The following is a 12,791-nucleotide window of genomic DNA, read 5'->3' on the forward strand; positions in this document are numbered from 1 at the left end:
CATGAGCCACCATGCCCGGCCCACTGTAGAGCTTTTGATAACTTCCTGTACTGAAAACACAAATGCATTGCACAATTGGACAATGGCTATTTATTTGTGCCTCTTGTTCTCCCATCATATTGTGAGCTGAGCCTTCTTCATCGTTGTACCTTTAAAGTCAAACTCAATGCCTGGAAGAGAAGGCAACTATATAAATATTTGTTAAATGAATGATGAAAAATGAATAAATGAAAAACGATTTCCTTTTTAGATTTATCTCTGGCTACTATTCTATTTATACAGTGAACTCTGCCAACCCCAACTGAATAGACCAAGTAGGTCAAGTCCTTTCAAACTTTCTTGGTATTCCTCTACATGACTGAATCCTACAGTCTTGTTTTCCTAGGAACTTTCTATTCCAAGCAACTCGCTTGCACATCATGACCTTTTCTGTGAAGTATGTTCAACATGCAAAGACTGAAATGATAACTCCCTCATGTCCTTCTCTAGCACTTTGTTCCTTTCTCTGTCCTAGCAAGAACTCGTTTTAGTGGGAATAGGAGTTGTTAGCTTATTCTGCCTCCTCATGAGGACATGGAAACCGTTTGGTGGCAGGAATTATGCTTATTTAAAAAGTGCAGAATTGGTGTTATATAGTAGTCTATTTAATGTGGATTCTAGGAAACCTTACCTTTATTGGAATACCATATGCTGGAATACATCTTACTATTTCAATTTTCATTGATTTCTTTAAGGATTTGGGGAACAAATGGTTACAATGAATAGTAATTTTGCAGAATTCTAAGGATCTCACAAATATCTTGCCTTTTTTTTTTTTTTTGAGACAGAGTCTCTCTTTGTTGCCCAGGCTGGAATGCAGCGGCACGATCTCTGCTCATGATCTCTGCTCACTGCAACGTCTGTCTCCCATGTTCAGGCAATTCTCCTGCCTCAGCATCCTGAGTAGCTGGGATTATAGGCGTCCAACACCACACCTGTCTAATTTTTGCATTTTTTGTAGTCGGAGTTTCACCATGCTGGCCAGGTTGGTTTCAAACTTCTGACCCCAAGTGATCCACCCACCTCAACCTCCCAAAGTGCTGGGATTACAGAGGTGAGCCACCACACCTGGCCATTTCTTGCTGTATCATCTCCTTTTAAACTAACCCTTTTTACGACCTCCTTTTACAAAATGGTGCAAACTTTTGGTTCACTTGAACTGGCACTTTAATTTGTCTTTGATCACTTGGATTTCTAACTTTTGACAACTATTTACAAATTCAAATGATAGTATTTTTTACTAAGATGATGATTTACTATAAATGAAACATGGAGTTCAACTAAAAAAAGTGTATTTTCCGTCAGGTAAACCATCAGGTGCAAAAGATTTCAAGGAAGTGAACATTGCAATTCATTCTTAGACATCCAGTCAACTATTATGCATAAAATAAAGTATTTTAAAGAAATCTGTTGTAGACACTAATTTTTAAATATTATCTAATCCTGTTCTTCTACCAACTGTCTTTACCTTTATCTCTGTTTATCTGTTTACTATGTGTGATAATGTATTAGTAGGACTTTTATTTACTAGGAATCATTTTGAAGAAATAATATTACAATATGAAATGTGAACGAGGCGACTTTTTGCTATCATTCTGCTAAATAAATTGAGGAGAAAAAATTTCAAGGAATAGCGAGGCCAATGCAGAACAGAGGTAGAAATAACATAAAGAGACCTCTAGTTCCCTCAAAGTCATTGTGGCACGTCAAGAAAGCCCCTTTTAGCTCAAGCAATTTAAAGTTTAGTTTCTGTTATTGCAAGAAAGATTTCTAACTAAGGAAAAAATTCAAAGTCACATTCTGGTATTTGAAGAAAATGAAGAGTTTGTATGAATATATAGGACATAATTTAGCTAGAACATTATCTGTCTTCCTTCTATTCTGCCTCGTTTCAGGTGGCTGTGTCAGCTCATTATTTATAGAGTAATAACCTCCTACCAATGAAATACTTCAAGTCACTGACACCCACCTCCAGGGTTGTACCTTGAAATTAATCAATTAATCAATCTATAGAATAAGACATAGCTACAATATGCCCTACACAATGAGGAATGATTTTAGGAAGAAGGGATAGAATTACGTTATCAAAATTTGAATGTTGATACTTCATTGAAGTTACTGATGCTTTCTGTAAGAAAAGTAGCATGATGATGGTGTGTAGGTTGTAAACACCTTGCTTAGTGTTTCTCTAAAACTCATGAAGTGTTCTGAAGCTAAGTGGATACATACTCATAGTTTCACATTCTGTAGTCCACTCTCCACTGTCTCTGATACGTATCACCATTTTTACAGGATCAAATATTTTGAGGACACGTGTACTATGAAGGCAGTTTTATATTTGTTAAATTCTCCACTGTTTCTGAACTCTTGTTTTTTCGTATTGTATAATAAGTATTAATAACCTGAAGTAGTAGTTTAATATTAATCTTACTGATATTTATTAACTTAGGGATTAATATTCTTATGTGTTCACTTAGTCATGTGTAATTGCACAGAAGCAATTGCTTAACAATAATATGGAACATTTATTGAGAGATTTTTGTATTTCAGGTAGTCTTGCAAGCACTGCTGGTATATTATTTTGTGTAATCCTTACAACTCAGAATGAGGTAGGTACTTCTACTATCGTCTTCATTTCACAAATTAGAAAAATAACGGAAAAGAGTTAAGCAACTGTCTGAAGTAACGTAGTAAGTGTCAGTCAGGACATAAACTAAGATCTTATATCTGTAACCCTATACTCAGCACTTCTTATATTAAAAAGGTCACTGGATTAGGAGGCCTGATGTCAAGTCCCAACCCAATCATATCATGTCATGGTGACTCTTAGCTTAGTTTCTGGAGTTTCTGATGTGATGTGTTCACTAAGACCTACCTACCTTGTTGGGGTGTGGTGGTTAATGGCAGCTTTGCTTCTGCAGTCCACAGGAGTTGATCAATATGTTTTTATCAGATGTAAAATCTACATCAAAGGCTCGCAGCTTGGGGTTGCTGGTAAACTAGATCCAAATTTTTTTTTATATATATATATATGCTTTTTATGGATGGGTTGCCTGAGTTTGTACAATATTATCTAAAGAATCCACAATACCAAAAAGATGTAGAAGTGAATATCTAATTTACCTTCTAAATCAGGAGATCTTTGAAAAAGAAAAGAGGCATTAGTAATAATTACATTGAGACAACACGTCCCAACAAGCTCCTTCTGAAAATAATATAAATACACATCTCTGAGTTTTAGTTCACTCTTACATACAAATGAAGAGATAAAGTTAAATTTTCCCTAAGCTTCCTTCCAGTTCTAGGATTATATGACTTTTCTCAGTTAAATTTAAATTCAACTGGCTCAATATGCCAGTCAGATCATTTAAGACTGCCTGTCGTTGTCATCTGTCATTTGAGAAGATAAACCTCATTTACTGTTACAGTTAGCTAAAATATGATTATGAAAGCAAATGTGCAATGACAACAAAGAAAAAAATCAAAATGCAAATCCAAGTATAAATGGATTTCAAGTTATTTTGTTATGTATCATTCAGGATGCCACATTTATCCATCTGCATAGAGAATTATGGAATGATGCACTGGTTTCTTCAAAGTCCTGAACATCAGTATCTTATATCAGAATAGAAATTGTTCAGATATTCACTAAGGTTTAGATTGGCAAGGGTTTTCATCTAACTCTGAGTGTGATATCATAACTCTACACTTGCTTTAAAGCCTCACAATAGCATCAAGATACTTGATGTGTTGTTTGCTAGCTCCAGTGGTCAACTGTCTTTAATGACAAAATAGACCAAGTATCCCAGCATTTTTGGTGCATTATAAGATGGTATTATTAGCATGTTGGACCATTGGCAAGGTTCTATTGCTATCTCTCTTGATCCAGGACCCATGTCTTCTCTAAGTATACTTTAGGACTCTTTTAGAACTTTGAGTTTATGATAAGGATAAACACACAGACCAGTGTCTGGAAACAATAAGTTGTTAAAAAATATTTGTTGGGTTGAAGGAAGAAAAAATTATAAAATTCCCAAAGAAAAGAATACATAAAGAAGGAATAGTGTTAACTACTCTTTTTGCTTGAGGTCATATGCTATTTATGTCATTAAATATAATAAAATATTATAGGCTAATGGTTTGATTCAGTACATATCTCCAGAAAGCCATGCTGCCTTTTTAAATTGTAGTAAGACAAACATAACATTAAATTGATCACTTTAACAATTTTAAAGTATACAAGTCAATGGCATTAAGTACATTCACAGTGTTGTGCAACCATCACCACTATTTATTTCCAGAACTTTTCAATTTCCCCAAATGGAAACCCTGCACCCATTAAGCAGTCCCTCCATATCCTCTCTTCTTGCTAGCTGCTAGCAGTCACAAATCTACTCTCCATCTCTATCAGTTTTTCCATCCTGGATATTTAGTATAAATGAAATAATATAATGCGGCCTTTTGTGTCTGGCTTTTTTCACTTAGCATAATGTTTTCAAGGTTCATCCATGTTGTAGCACGTATGACTAAATAATATTCCATTGTATGGATATACTACACTTGTTTACCTATTTATCATTTTATAGATATTTGAGTTGATTCTACCTTTTTGCTACTGCAAATAGTGTTGCCATGACTATTTGTTTAAAAGTTTTTGTCTGAAGATTGTGTACTATTCTTTTGGGCGTACACCTAGGAGTAGAATTGCTGGGTCATATGGTAATTCTGTTTAACTTTTTGAGGAAGGAACTGCCATATGTTGCCTTTTTAACTAATTAAAATATGAACTATCTGACAGATACTGCAACCAACCCATCCATATTCATGCTCTTCCTCTCATAGCGTAGGACTGCTATTAGGAAGCAGCTGCCCAATCGGGGATTGTATTTCGCAGTGCCCTGGCATTTAGGTGAGACCACGTGACGAATTCTTGTGAGTAGAATCTGAGTAGAAGTGCATGTATAAGGCCATTACTATGAGAAAGTGAATGTATTTTCTCCATCTCTGTTACCCCTTTCTCTAGCTTGATGTAGATGAGTACATTGAAAGTCATATGTCAACAATGGTAGAGCAGCCAGACATGGGGACCTTGGTCCCAAAATCATTTCTGGAGGAATCTGTTCTTGATTAAAAATACTATTTAAAATTTTTACATAAGTAATAAATACACTTTTAATATCTATGAGCTATGACATATACGAGGGTTTGTTTAATTCAACTGCTAACTTTATCTTAACACAAACTGTAATTAGAAAAAGATAAGGAATACAAAGATGATAAGAGTTCTCTCCCCTCCGTTCTGCCCTCAGCCTATCGTGTCTACCTTCAATTGTTAGAGCTTTGCTGAGAAGCTGGAAGAAGAAGGTCAGGAAGCTCGTCTAAACAGGGCTTAGAGCTTTGCTGAGAAGCTGGAAGAAGAAGGTCGGGAAGCTCGTCTAAACAGGGCTTAGAGCTTTGCTGAGAAGCTGGAAGAAGAAGGTCGGGAAGCTCGTCTAAACAGGGCTTAGAGCTTTGCTGAGAAGCTGGAAGAAGGAGGTCAGGAAGCTCGTCTAAACAGGGCTTAGAGCTTTGCTGAGAAGCTGGAAGAAGAAGGTCGGGAAGCTCGTCTAAACAGGGCTTAGAGCTTTGCTGAGAAGCTGGAAGAAGAAGGTCGGGAAGCTCGTCTAAACAGGGCTTTAAAGGGGCGCACAGGCTTATTGTCAAGACACAACTTACATGGAAATGAATTTCAAGCAAGTTATTATAGCGTGTGCATCAGTACAAAATCTCTTAATTTTTTTTTTTCCTGAAATTAAAGGCAGTAGGCTATTGGTGGAGCTTGGATGGAGATTGATGTTGGTTGAGATGGTTGGGTTGCGGGGAGAGAGAGGTGGACACAGAATGCATAGGGGTCACAATATGGAGGGTTCTGGATTCCACATGCAAAGTTAGCACTTTTCCCTATATGTGATGGGGAAACTACATATTCTAACTTGACCTCATTTATAGTCTTTAATCAGTTTTGGAAGTGTTGCCCATTTTGGTGGCTAAGAAGTATTTCTCCTGTGACAATAATGCTTTTGAGGGTTGGCTTTGAAACAGCATAAAGAAAGGCAGAAGCTACAGGTTACTAGAACTGTACAGGCTTGGCCATGATGATGTCCTAGTCCAAATTTAATTTTCCTGGAAAGTCTTTCACAAATGATGAATGAACAGGGCTTCTACCATCAGTTCTTCTGCAGTAAGCACTGAAACCACACACAGAAAAAAGTGGAGGACACATTTTCTGCAGAAACTGGTGATATTAAGCAAGAACCTGTCCTTTGTCTTGAGATATTTATTTCTTTCATTGTGTTGGACTGGAGAGATTTTGAATATCTTACTGTTTGTCACTCCAAAATAGGTCTTGTTGGGTGAGACTTTTTGACATCACAAGTAAAATATAGAAAATAATAAATTACCTGCCTTTGTCCCTAATTCTAAGCCAACATGCCTCTAGTTCTGAACTGGATTAGTTTAACTTGCCAAGCAAAAAGATGCTGGTTGAAGCTCATTGCTCATCCAAAGCTCCCTTGAACTCACTATTATCTCTTAGGGATGTAATCAGATTTCACTGAGATTTTGATCCTCTTCATAATTAATAGCAGACCATAACAGTGTTCCTATATTTACATATATTTAAACTATTTTGGTGTGATATAAATACTGTGTTCCTTATTGGTTTAGAGACAGAATATGATATTCATTTTTAAATAAATCCATTAAACTATTTTCCAACTGTAACCTTTATCAACTTTTATAATAATGGTTTAACTTTGTACTTTTCAATTATTTTACTTCCAGTTGGACTTTATTAAGGCATTACTTGGTTTCCTTACGGAGACAACATGCAGTTCCCTTTTCTTTCTAATTTCTCTTTTTAAATGCATTCTTAAAAACACTATTTATTTTGCCTTAGAAACCATTTGTCCTTTATTTTTTCCAACAAAAATATTTGGGGTTTAATTAAAACTATCAAAAATGCCATTAAAAGATCATTAGTAAAAACACCTGCTGCCATTATTAGACACACTATTTTCCCTAAAGCACAAAGGAAGCTTCAGCTTGCGGAAATGTGTATATCATGTACTTTATGGAATTGCGTTGCTGGATTTTTGCCAGGGTTTGGAGATTTTTATCCATGCATCTCAGAAACTGCTCCACTTTGTACAGCCTGAGAAGTGCTACACCAAGTGAACCAGGTGCCTTACGATTTTGAATAAACTTGAGCTCCTGATCCAGGCTCCATTAGAACCTCACCTTCAATTTTAAATAGGAAGCAAGAGAAACTGGTAAAGTACAGGGAAAATCTTTACTCACCATTGCACTCCTGTAATATGAAAAGAATCCCAGATCTCTGCTGTCTGTAGCACATCTGTGATTTACCACTGGAAGGAGCTAGAGTAAAGAGATTGAAAGAGCACACCGTAACCAGGTATCAATGTGGTTAAAAATGACATAAAGGAAAATGATGAGCAAAAGCAAGACTGACCTTACATTCTGAAAGACAGAGACTCAGGTTTGAAATTTCATGGCACTGAGATACATAAGATCATTTAAAAATTTTGAAATGTAGAACTTGTGCGTGTAAGTCGTAAGACAAAAGCTTGAAAGCCTGTCATTTTCTTTTATTTTGCTTGCATCAAAGATTTGAAAGGGAAACAGTAAAAGAGATGGAGAGGAAATCAGAGGCTATTACTCTAACTCAGAGAACCTTTAAATCTTTACACAAAAGGGATCTCAGAAGAAGAGATCTGCCACAAATATTTAACTCTTTATTGGGCAGACTTAACAATCTTCTTATCTCAAATAAGGCTAACATTTATTTGGCTTGACAGCAAAACTTTTTCTCAGTTAAAGACGACTAACAATTCAGTAAGTATGAGAATACAGGTAGAATTAAAGTTGAAATTCTACTGATTTTAAAAATATTATTACCTACTCCTTTTTTCCTGAAATATAAATTACTCTGTACTGAGAGTAAATCCTGGAGTCTACATTCTGTTTTTGAGGTGGAGTCTTGTTCTTTTGCCCAGACTGAAGTGCAGTGGCGTGATCTCGGCTCACTGCAACTTCCGCCTCCAGGGTTCAAGCCTCCTGAGTAGCAAGTAGCTGGGATAACAGACACCTGCCACTGTGCCAGGCTAATTTTTGTATTTTCAGTAGAGACAGGGTTTCGCCATGTTGGCCAGGCTGGTCTTGAACTCCTGGTCTCAAGTGATCTGCCCGCCTCAGCCTCCCAAAGTGCTGGGATTATAGACGTGAGCCACCACGCCCAGCCGAGTCTACTTTCATAGTTAGAAATTTTTTCCCAATTTCTAAATTAACACAACTATTGATCTTTCTTATAGAAAATAGGTAAATTAATGAGTGTAAGTACAGAGGCATATCCAAGGCACATCTTGGAGTTTGGGTGCCAGGTCACTGCAATAAAGTGAGTCACAAATTTTTTGTTCCCAGTGCATATAAAAGTTATGTTTACACTATACTGTAGCCTATAAAGTATGCAATAGCATTATGTCAATAAAAACAATGTAGATACCATAATCAACAAATATTTTATTTCTAAAAATGCTAATGATTATCTGAGCTTCAGTGAGTCATAATCTTTTGGTGGTGGAGAGTCTTGCCTTGGTATTGTTGGCTGTTGACTGATCAAGGTGGTGGCTGACGGCTGTTGACTGATCAGGACAGTGGTTGCTGAGGGCTGATGTGGCTGTGGCAATTTCTTAAGACAACAATAAAGTTTGCTGTATTGATTAGGTTTTCTTTTCATGAAAGATTTCTCTATAGCATGCCATGCTGTTTGATAGCATTTTTACCCATGGTAGAAATTCCTTCAAAATTGGAGTCATTTCTCTCAAACCCTCCCACTACTTTCTCAACTAAGGTTATATAATATTCTAAATCCTTCATTGTCAGATTTCCATAATGTTCACAGCATCTTCACCAGGAGTAGATTCCATCTCAAGAAACAACTTTTTAAATTCATCCATGAGAAGCAACTCCTCAACCTTTCAAGTTTAATCATGAGATTGCAGCAATTAAGTTACATTTTCAGGCTCCACTTTTAATTCCAGTTCTCTTGGCATTTCCACCACATCTGTAATTATTTCCCCTACTAAAGTTTTGAACCCCTCGAACTCATCCATGAGGACTGGAATCAACCTCTTCCAAATTCCCATTAATATTGATATTTTGACCTCTTCTCATGAGGCACAAGTTCTTTTTTGTTTAATTATTATACTTTAAGTTCTAGGGTACATGTGCATAACGTGCAGGCTTGTTACATATGTATACATGGGCCATGTTGGTGTGCTGCGCCCATTAACTCGTCATTTACATTAGGTATATCTCCTAATGCTATCCCTTCCCCCTCCCCGTACCCCACAACAGGCCCTGGTGTATGATGTTCCCCTTCCTGTGTCCAAGTGCTCTCATTGTTCAGTTCCCACCTATGAGTGAGAACATGCGGTGTTTGGTTTTCTGTTCTTGCAATAATTTGCTCAGAATGATGGTTTCCAGCTGCATCCATGTCAAAGGACATGAACTCATCCTTTCTTATGGCTGCATAGTATTCTATGGTGTATATGTGCCACATTGTCTTAATCCAATCTGTCATTGATAGACATTTGGGGTGGTTCCAAGTCTTTGCTATTGTGAATAGTGCCGCAATAAACATACGTGTGCATGTGTCTTTATAGCAGCATGATTTATAATCCTTTGGGTATATACCCAGTAATGGGATGGCTGGGTCAAATGGTATTTCTAGTTCTAGATCCTTGAGGAATCGCCACACTGTTTTCCACAATGGTTGAACTAGTTTACAGTCCCACCAACAGTGTAAAAGTGTTCCTATTTCTCTACATCCTCTCTAGTACCTGTTGTTTCCTGACTTTTTAATGATCACCATACTAACTGGTGTGAGATGGTATCTCACTGTGGTTTTGATTTGCATTTCTCTGATGGCTAGTGATGATGAGCATTTTTTCACGTGTCTGTTGGCTGCATAAATGTCTTCTTTTGAGAAGTGTCTGTTCATATACTTTGCCCACTTTTTGATGGGGTTGTTTTTTTTCTTGTAAATTTGTTTGAGTTCTTTGTAGGTTCTGTATATTAGCCCTTTGTCAGATGAGTAGATTGCAAAAATTTTCTCCCATTCTGTAGGTTGCCTGTTCACTCTGATGGTAGTTTCTTTTGCTGTGCAGAAGCTCTTTAGTTTAATTAGATCCCATCTGTCAATTTTGGCTTTTGTTGCCATTGTTTTTGGTGTTTTAGACATGAAGTCCTTGCCCATGCCTACATCCTGAATAGTATTACCTAGGTTTTCTTCTAGGGTTTTTATGGTTTTAGGTCTAACATTTAAGTCTCTAATCCATCTTGAATTAATTTTTGTATAAGGTGTAAGGAAGGGATCCAGTTTCAGCTTTCTACATATGGCTAGCCAGTTTTCCCAGCACCATTTATTAAATAGGGAATCCCTTCCCTATTTCTTGTTTTTGTCAGGTTTGTCAAAGATCAGATGGTTGTAGATGTGTGGTATTATTTCTGAGGGTTCTGTTCTGTTCCATGGGTCTATATCTCTGTTTTGATACCAGTACTGTGCTGTTTTGGTTACTGTAGCCTTGTAGTATAGTTTGAAGTCAGGTAGTGTAATGCCTTCAGCTTTGTTCTTTTGGCTTAGGAATGACTTGGCAATGAGGGCTCTTTTTTGGTTCCATATGAACTTTAGTTTTTTCCAATTCTGTGAAGAAAGTCATTGGTAGCTTAATGGGGATGGCATTGAATCTATAAATTACCTTGGGCAGTATGGCCATTTCCACAATATTGATTCTTCCTATCCATGAGCATGGCATGTTCTTCCATTTGTTTGTGTCCTCTTTTATTTCACTGAGCAGTGGTTTGTAGTTCTCCTTGAAGAGGTCCTTTACATCCCTTGTAAGTTGGATTCCTAGGTATTTTATTCTCTTTGAAGCAATTGTGAATGGGACTTCACTCATGATTTGGCTCTCTGTTTGTATTTGTCTGTTATTGGTGTATAAGAATGCTTGTGATTTTTGCACATTGATTTTGTATCCTGAGACTTTGCTGAAGTTGCTTATCAGCTTAAGGAGATTTTAGGCTGAAACGATGGGGTTTTCTAAATATACAATCATGTCATCTGCAGACAGAGATAGTTTGACTTCCTCTTTTCCTAACTGAATACCCTTTATTTCTTTCTCCTGCCTGATTGCCCTGGCCAGAGCTTCCAACACTGTGTTGAATAGGAGTGGTTTGAGAGGGCATCCCTGTCTTCTGGCAGTTTTCAAAGGGAATGCTTCCAGTTTTTGCCCATTCAGTATGATATTGGCTGTGGGTTTGTCATAAATAGCTTTTATTATTTTGAGATACGTTCCATCAATACCGAATTTATTGAGAGTTTTTAGCATGAAGGGCTCTTGAATTTTGTCAAAGGCTTTTTCTGCATCTATTGAGATAATCATGTGGTTTTTGTCTTTGGTTCTGTCTATATGCTCAATTACATTTATTGATTTGCGTATGTTGAACCAGCCTTGCATCCCCGGGATGAAGCTCACTTGATCATGGTGGATAAGCTTTTTGATGTGCTGCTGGACTCAGTTTGCCAGTATTTTATTGAGGATTTTTGCATCGATGTTTATCAGGGATATTAGTCTAAAATTCTCTTTTTTTGTTGTGTCTCTGTCAGGCTTTGGTATCAGGATGATGTTGGCCTCATAAAATGAGTTAGGGAGGATTCCCTCTTTTTCTATTGATTGGAATAGTTTCTTGTACCTCTGGTAGAATTAGGCTGTGAATCCATCTGGTCCTGGAGTTTTTTTGGTTGGTAGGCTATTAATTATGAGGCACAAGTTCTTAATGGCATCTAGAAGGGTGAATCCTTTCCAGAAGGTTTTCAATGTACTTTGCCCAGATCCATCAGAAGAATCATGATCTTTGGCAGCTATCATCTTATGAAATGTATTTCCTAAGTAATAAGACTTGAAAGTTGAAATTATTTGTTGATTTATGGGCTGCTGAATGGATGTTGTGTTGGCAGGCATGAAAATAACATTAATATTTTTGCACATCTCCATCAGAATTCTTGGGTGACCAGGTGCATTCTCAATGAGCTGTAATATTTTGAAAGGATTTTTTTTTTTCTTAACAGTAGGTCTAAACAAGGTCTAAACAGTGGGCTTACAATATTTGGTAAACCATGTTGTAAACAGATGTGCTGTCATCTAGGATTTGTTGTTTTATGTCAAGAACACAGTTGGATTAGAATTAGCATAGTTCTTAAGAGCTATATGATTTGTGGAATGGTATATGATCATTGGCTTCAACTTAACGTCATCAGGTGCATTACCCCCTTATACAAGAGAGTCGGCCTGTCCTTTGAAGCTTTGAAACCAGGCATTGACTTCTCCTCTCTAGCTACGAAAGTCTTTAGATGAAATTTTCTTTTAATATAAAGCTGTTTCATCTACAATGAAAACTTTTTGTTTCGTGTAACCATTTTCATCAATTATCTTAGCTATGTTTTCTGGTTAACCTGCCGCAGCTTCTACATTAGCACTCGTTGCTTCTTCTTGCACTTTTATGTTATGGAGACAACTTCTTGCCTTAAACCTCTGAACCAACCTCTGCTAACTTTAAACTTTTTCTCTGAAGTTTCCTAACCTCTCCCAGCCTTTGTAGAACTGAAGAAAGTTAAAGCCTTACTCTGGATCAGG

The 12,791-nt window shown here is 37.0% G+C and overlaps 2 long non-coding RNA genes across 2 annotated transcripts in view; both read right to left on the bottom strand.

The window, feature by feature from the left end:
- Nucleotides 1-12,791, bottom strand: part of LOC139359891 (uncharacterized) — a 52,880-nt gene that overhangs the window by 28,263 nt on the left and 11,826 nt on the right. Inside the window, exon 2 of the long non-coding RNA XR_011616521.1 lies at nucleotides 7,378-7,455. This is a non-coding gene — a long non-coding RNA (uncharacterized lncRNA). The remainder of the gene's footprint in view (nucleotides 1-7,377; nucleotides 7,456-12,791) is intronic.
- Nucleotides 71-6,003, bottom strand: LOC105491496 (uncharacterized). The gene is made up of 3 exons (XR_011616166.1): nucleotides 5,755-6,003; nucleotides 2,919-3,038; nucleotides 71-170 (listed from the first exon to the last, which is right to left on the bottom strand). It is a non-coding gene; the product is annotated as an uncharacterized lncRNA (long non-coding RNA).

Source organism: Macaca nemestrina, chromosome 18, assembly GCF_043159975.1.
Source record: "Macaca nemestrina isolate mMacNem1 chromosome 18, mMacNem.hap1, whole genome shotgun sequence".
Classification (NCBI taxonomy): domain Eukaryota; kingdom Metazoa; phylum Chordata; class Mammalia; order Primates; family Cercopithecidae; genus Macaca; species Macaca nemestrina.